Source organism: Manis javanica, chromosome 1, assembly GCF_040802235.1.
Source record: "Manis javanica isolate MJ-LG chromosome 1, MJ_LKY, whole genome shotgun sequence".
NCBI classification, from domain to species: Eukaryota; Metazoa; Chordata; class Mammalia; order Pholidota; family Manidae; genus Manis; species Manis javanica.
Window position 1 is genome coordinate 134,759,167 of NC_133156.1, and position 7,965 is coordinate 134,767,131.

A 7,965-nucleotide genomic window follows, 5' to 3' on the forward strand; every position below is an offset into this window, starting at 1 on the left:
GGCCAAGGAATTTATAGGTTAGATGCTATGCCCAAAGGTAAATAGTAGTACACAGTGGATCTGTTAATTTCATTAAAACAATATTGTTAAATACCTACTCTATGCCAAGAAATCTTTTAGTGAATAAAACAGTGAACAATGGAACAAAAATGAGATATACAAATAAATAAATAAATAAGTATATATATATATATATAAATTCTCTACAAGTAAGAGAATAACTCAACATAAACTGCTTCACATGAAGAAATTCATTAAAAAGACAAAAAATATCCTGAAATATTCCTAAACTGGAATTTAATATAAAAATATTTTCCTTTGGAAGAAAATACCATCTTTTCTTTAGATCTGAGCTTTTTAAATGAAAGAAAACCATTTTATGGTCCACACCAGATAACTCAAGAGAAATCAGAAACAAATTACTCCAAGATTTGCCTAAATCTCCTGGGGTTTTATCAAGACTGATATTTAAAATTAACTCTCTGGGTGCTGACACAAGCAATGCAGCATGATCATACAGGAATTTAAGCAGAATTTTTGCTGAGTATCAATTTTGAAGTAAAATCCCTGTTGCCATTCTAAGTCTAACCTAAATTAATATTAACTGGTTTTTGTGAAATGTGATTTTGAAAAATTATTTCTGAAAGAACAAGAACAGAGCACAGGCAATGAGGGGAAAAAAGAATGCAATATTTTAAGATTAGATGTTATCATATTTTAATCATTTTCTATACAATTGTTCAAAAGACTTGCAACTAAGAATGAAGCCATTACAAATTGCATTCTGCAGACACATAATTTATGTGAGGAACAGTCATTAAAATGAAAACAAGTATTTAATGGAATATACGTATGGAACAATGATGCAAGCAGGATTCTTCCTTACTGCCATAAGGATATTATATAATTTAATATTAACTATACCAAACTATACCAAACTTTAACCTAACTATACCAAATAATTAAGGCATAATTTAATAAGGTATGGTGCAACCAAATCTTGGAAAGTTCTTTCCACATTTTACTATTGAAGAATTTTAGGTAGGTTATTCTCAGGAAGGGATTTACCTTTTAAAAAAGTGTATCTTTTAGCCTTATATAGTGTGATTTGAAAGGGAGATAGACAAAAATCATGTGGATCAATAAGCATGCAACTGAAATCACACAGGTATGATGTGATAAAACAGGAAAGAAAGAAAAAATGAGAAATAAACAGCTCATGGAGATATATCAGAGGTAGAATTTCATGCTATTGTCTAAAGTTATACTAACCAAAGGACAAAATTACTAATACACAGGATTTCTTTTAAGATATTCATAAGGCAGATGGCAGAGGCCAGGGAGATGTAAGACATTGGGTAGGTAAGACAATCATGAAATAATAAAATATGAGTTCTAGAACATTTCAAGAAAAAGACTGATTTGATGAAAAGGAAGATATGAGGAAATTAAGATCAATCTGAAAACATGATGTAAGAATTTATGGTAAAAATAAAAGTGGAATTTTTTGTGGAAAACTGTTTCTTAACATGGTATTTTCCCCATATCTTTATATTAATGTTATATCTTCATGTCATAAGAGAGATTTCAAGGGAACAGCCTCAAGATGATCTCTCAATTTTCAATAATCTTCTGTGTCTTCCATCATCCTCAATTCTTAGTATTTTTCTAGATTAGTATAAATGTATAAGCAGAGAAGTTTATTCTGGGCTACTTAATAAAGTAGATATAAGACATATGCATATTGTATATGTGTATGCATATAATAATGGGGATGTGACCAGAATATATAAAGAACATTCAAAAGACAATAAAAAGCAAGGCATTCTAATGGAATGATTGGCAAATCAAGCTCTTCACAAGAGAAGATATTCAAATAGCCCAAAACATATGAAAAATTATTTTGTTTCATTAGTCATAAATAGTAAATGCAAATTAAACACGACTGTGATTTTACCGTAAAGATTAAATAAAAATAATAGCAATTCCATGCATTGGGAGGACATAGAACAATTGGGGCATCATATACAATAGGTAGGAATGTACATTAATAAAATCATATAACAAAGGTGTTTGGTAGTATTTACTGTAGCTAGCCTATTCATTACTATGACCAAGTAACTTCATGTCTATGTATATGTCTACTATATATGTCCAGCCAAATACATTAATACTGTTCATAACAGTGACATTTATAACAGCTAACATATATGAAATGGGAATCTATTTCAGCAATGAGAATGAATAAAGTACAACCAAACATTAACAATATGGGTGGATTTTATATGCAAAATACTGGGGAAAACAAGTTAGATAGAAATAGTACATATGAGAAGACCCCTTTTATATTAAGTGAAAAAAATAGGCAAAAAAATAAACATTTTAGATTTCAGGGCTGTTACTCTTTTTGGGGGAAGAGGCAGTGGTAGATACCAACATAAAAAGGGTCCAAAGGAGACTTTGGGGGATCCAGTAATATTCTGTTTCTTACAGTAGGCACTAGTCACAAGGATGTTTTCTTTCTATAAATGCATCAATGTGCAATTATGATTTTGTACCATTCTGTATTTGGTTATGATTTTAATTAAAAATTATTTTTAAAAATTAACCTGATAAATACTCTGAGAAGCCCTCAAAGCTATATAGCATGTAGTGGTAAATCTAGAACTGCTAAGCATGGATTCAAAATATGCATGTTTCATTAAAATCTGTGAATAACTTGCTATTATCTCTGCATATCTAAAAAACAAATGTAATTACTGCAAAGAAAGTCTCTGTTTATCATTTGTTTCATAAAGAATTTTGCATTTACAAAGTCAAAAAGAACACTCTTTTCCTTAGCTCCCTAATACTCTTTACCTTAAAACCTAAATTATTTTTGTAATTTAGTTTGAATGTGAAATTTAATGAGTCACACATTCTAACCATATTATTTATCTTAAAGAAGGAATTTTGTATGCTTTGAAAAAAGTAGGCAAAGTTCTTTTATAAACACATACAATAACTTCACATTATCCAGAAAAAATATTAAATGTACCAACAGATTGCCTCCAGCACCATATAATATCTGAGATTAACTGGAAACTTCTAGGGGAAAAAAATGTGAAGTCCCAAAGTATCCCTCTGTTAGCTGTTGATGACAGTAAGGGTGAGAAAATGAAGAGCCAGATGGATCTTTTTGTATAGGCAGTGTGCACATGCCTACGAACAATGCTTCACCAAGAAATAAAAAATTGTAGGTCCTTGGAAATACATAACCTGATTGACTTAATCAATGTTATGTACTAAATAAAGGAGGCTAATTTTTTTAAAGTGTGATTTTTTACCATGAAATGGAGTCAAACATATGTATTTTTATGTGAGTATGAAAAGTAGAATGAGAAAAACAATGTGGCCAAAGTGCTCATTAGTAAGGGTGCAAATGAGGCAAACTTTATGTTAGCAACTTACACTTTTCTGAAATTATGTTTTAAAATTAAAAAGTAAGATTTCCTTTTTTGGGATAATGAAACATAGACAAAGCGGCAAGAAAACTTTATCTTAATAATGAGAACAAGTTTGATCGCTAACAAAATAGTAAGATCATAAGGCTATCTGGTGAAAATAAAAAATTTCCAGTGACTGACATACCGTTCCAAGAAAAGACGGGGCACAGAATTTCACCTATTATGTAACAATGAAAGACAGATTTAGCTACTATAAAATAAGTTCAGTGCAAATGGCATAAATTTTAATGAACTTTTAATGCCAGTAGGGGCTAGCATGATAATTTAGAATCCGTGGAAGCCCCAGAATTCAGACGAGACTTCCATCTATATGTCAACGCTTTTCACAACTCAAGCACTCGTAGAGGAACTGAGACCTGGGAGATAGAAATACCGGCTGCACAGGAAGCATGGCTGTCAATGATTGACAGTGGAGAAGGAGCACCTAAAGCAATCTGCTTATATACCAAATCCTACATGCCTAGAAAGCACTAGTTGGCCGCCCTGAGCAGTATGCAGGAAAGGCATCCACATAGACCCTGAGCCTTGATGCAAAGAGAAAAGCTCTCAGATGCTGGGAAGAAAATGGAGCCCCATCTTCCCCAGATGCTTCACTGCCAAGAAGTGGAAACTATCTGTCACTGGGGGAAAAACAGTAGGTTGATCAGTATCGTAAACCCAGGTCAAGTCTGGTTGTCACTGGGAGGGGGGCTTGCACTGACCCAAGGCTGCTGTGGGATGTTCGGCTAGTTTGCCTACGACAGGCTTTTTAAATCCATCGCATTAAGCTATTTGCCCCTAAGGCTGAGCTGGAAACATACCACCTCTGGACATGCACTAGTATGAGGCACCGGATGGTTACATCTGGGTGGGAGTGCCAGGAAAATGTGTCAAATTCAGGACCTTTCCTTGAACAGGAAGCAGAGACTGTTTGCCGTAGAGGGGTAGGAATGGGGAGAAAGCCTAAGACTTGAGACTCAAGGAAACAGGGTCTTCATCAGGGGGAAATGGAAGCAGAAACTGAAATACCTTTCCTCTGCTGTAAACCTTACATAGGGTAGTGAGCATGCCCTACTGCTGAGACTGCAGCCAAAGCACAGGGAGAAATCCATCCCTAGCAAAGTCCTCCTGGGCCTGCTGGAGGGTAGAGAAGGAGCAGGCGCATTCAGAAGGAATGCCTCAAGCACTCCAGGCCTCACCCTGAGCGAAAAGCAGTCCATCATTAGAGGATTTTCAAATTTGTGGTGCACTGAATACAACTAAGGTCATCAAATAGTCCAAGCCCCACTCAAATACAAACTAGATGGACAGGAGGTGTTGTGTGTAAATACAGTTTATCTCAGTTTCTGTTTTTTGACCCAATGGCTGACATTCAATCATCTGGTATGAGAAATATAAGAAAGCAAGAATATATGACCTGCCATGAAGTGATAGAATAAATTTGTAGAACTAGACTAGAATTATGCTCATCAGTGGTCTAAAATTAATAAGCTAAGATTAATTTGATATATAGATATATAGATAATGGTAGAAAGGTGAGGACCATTAATGAGCAGTTTGGGTATTTCAGAAAATATACAAATTTATGAGCAGAGCCAAATGATAAGTAAGAAATTAATCTCTCTATTTAAAGAGTTACATATATATTAACTATTGTGTATACACACACACACACACACACACACACACACACACACACACACACACACACATATAAACTCTTTAAAGATCCAAAAGAAAAAAGTTCAGAAGTCTATTTCCTGTAAAAATGTATTTCAAAAATACAAATAAATAGGAAAAAATCTTAAATAATACATCTCCTGCAAAACTGCACTTCCAAAAAATGCTTAAAAATTTTATAGTTTGAATCAGAAAGCTTTAAGAGCAACAAGAAAAAATAGGTTACTAAATACAAAGGATTTCTAAAAATACTATTTTTATACAAATGTTAAATTTTTCAAAATTAAAAACAAATAGCAAAGATTGTAGAACGGTGCTTCTTGTGTAAGGGCTGCAGTGAAGTGGCCATGGAGCCAGTTTGTGGAGTTTGAAATTATTGGCAGAGCATAGTGGACCCTGAAGATTTGAGGGTGTCATGGTCCTAGAGCAAGGCAAAAGGAAAGGAAAGGAGTAAATTCTTCAAGTATAAAGAATGAATGGATTTGAAAGAAGAATGGATTTATGAAACAATCTAAAAGCCACTCATTTTGTGATAATCACAAATGAATTACAGATGTTTTAATAGCCTTTGGAGAGAACTCAGAAGATAGGTGCTAACTGCTTGTCACCCACAGAAAAGAATAGGTAAATGGCAGTACAAGACATGGAAAAATGGATTCTAAGTCATTAGTGATTTCAGATGTTATTATGGTGGTACAAGTCAGCACTTTCTGAACTCCATCAAAAGGGGCCATTCTTCTGAACACTTCTGAATTCTGGCCTTAGAATTACAGGGGATTTTTGATAAAAAGAAGGTGGGTGTTAAAGTTAAAGATAAAATAATGAAAAGTGTGTGTCAGTGAAGCCTGTGTTCCAGCTCATCTTCAGGACCAGATCACAGACTGGAAAGTTTCACACCAAACATTTTTCTAAAGCAAAGGGTGGAGGTTGAGAACAAAGATATTCTATTTGTTGTCCAGTAAAAATCTGGAACATATCACTAAAATATAGATCTTTTTATCTAATTAGAGAAGAATTCTCTATAAAGTTAATATTTCCCATAAACATTTATAGCTCCAAGCACTGCATAGAATTAATTATTAATAAGCTAAGTAGAAAATTTGCAGGCAAATGATTGAAAGTGAATATTCAGACCAAAATGATACAAGGAAAAGTCAGAGTCACTGGACTTTTGGTCTAAGTTCTGCTTTACTATCTCCTGGTGAGATTTATAAAACTTAAAAGAAGTTAAAAAAATAAAAAATATGTAAAAAATATAAAATATCTTTTTCCCTTCCTTTACTTTCAACCTGCATGTACCCTAAAGTGAGTCTCCTGTAGACAGCATATAGCTAAGTGTTGTTTCTTGATCCATTCAGTCACTCTACATATTGTCATTGATAATTTGGTCCATTTACATTTAAAGTAATCATTGATAGGAATGTACTTATTACCACTATGATAATTTTTTACTGGCTGTTTTTTTCTAATTCCTCTTTGTTCCATTCTGTTTCTCTTGCTCTCTTCCTTTGCAGTTTGATTACTTTCTTTTGAGGCATACTTATATTTTTATCCCTTTGTCTTTCATGGACTTATTGTAGGGTTTTGCTTTGCAGTTACCATGAAGCTTACATATAACAGTTTATAACAGTCTATTTTAAATTGATAACAAGTTAATCCCATTCTAAAGCTCAATATATTTACTCTCCCTGCCAATGCTTTGTTTTTGATGTCACATTTTGCATCTTTTTATCCTGTGTATCATTTAACTAATCATTGTAATCATAGTTATTTTTGCTACTTTTGTCTTTTTAACCTTTATACTAGTTTTGTAATTGATAGTTCACTACTTTTACTATATATTTATGTTTCCAGTGAGATTTATTCCTTCATAATTTTCTTGTTATTAATTAGCACTATTTCATTTCAGTTTAAATAAGTGTCTTTATCATTTCTCATAAGTGAAGTTAGGTGATGGTGTACTACTTTAGCTTTTGCATCTCTGGAAAAATCTTTATCGCTCCATCAATTCTGAATAACTTTGTCAAGCAGAACATTCTTGCTTGGATATTTTATTTATTTATTTTTTCTTAGAACACTTCAAATATCTCATGACAATTCCTCTGGCCTGCAAAGTTTCTGCTGAGAAATCTGTTGATAGCCTTATGGGAGTTCCCTTGTATGTTACAAGTTGTTTTTCTCTTGATACGTTTAATAGTCTTCTCCTTGCTTTAAAGTTTACATGTTGATTATGATGTGTTTTGCTGTGGAATTCTTTGAGTTCATCTTGTTTGGAACTTACCGGGTTTTCTGAGAGAACTGGACGTCTGTTTCCTTCTCCAAGTAAGGGAAGTTTTCAGCCATTATTTCTTCAAATAATATTGCTGTCCCTCTCTCTCTCTTCTCCTCTGGGAACCTTTAATATAAATCTTAGTCTATTTCATGTTGTCTCATAGCCCCTTAAGCTATATTCACCTTTCTTTCTTTTTTTTTTTCATTTTGCTCTTCTGATTGGGTGAATTCTGCTGTGTTGTCTTTAAGTTGACAGATTCTTCTGCTTCATCTATTCTGCTATTGAACCCCTCTAGTGTTTTTTTTTTTAAGTTCAAGTATTGTATTCTTCATTTCTGTGAATTCTATATGGTACTTTATTATATTTTCCATCTCTTTTTTGAAGTTCATACTCTGTTCATTCCTTTCCTCCCCAGTTTGGTGAGCATAATTATGACAATTACTTTGAACTCTTTATCAGATAGTTACTTCATTATATTTGTCCTGAGGTTTTATCTTGTCCTTTAATGTGGAACACTTTGCTCTGTTG

At 33.3% G+C, this 7,965-nt stretch overlaps 1 pseudogene; it reads left to right on the plus strand.

Moving 5' to 3' along the window:
* The first annotated feature begins 4,339 nt into the window (after positions 1-4,339).
* Positions 4,340-6,218, plus strand: LOC118972245 (UBX domain-containing protein 2A-like; annotated as a pseudogene).
* The last annotated feature ends 1,747 nt before the right edge of the window (positions 6,219-7,965 follow it).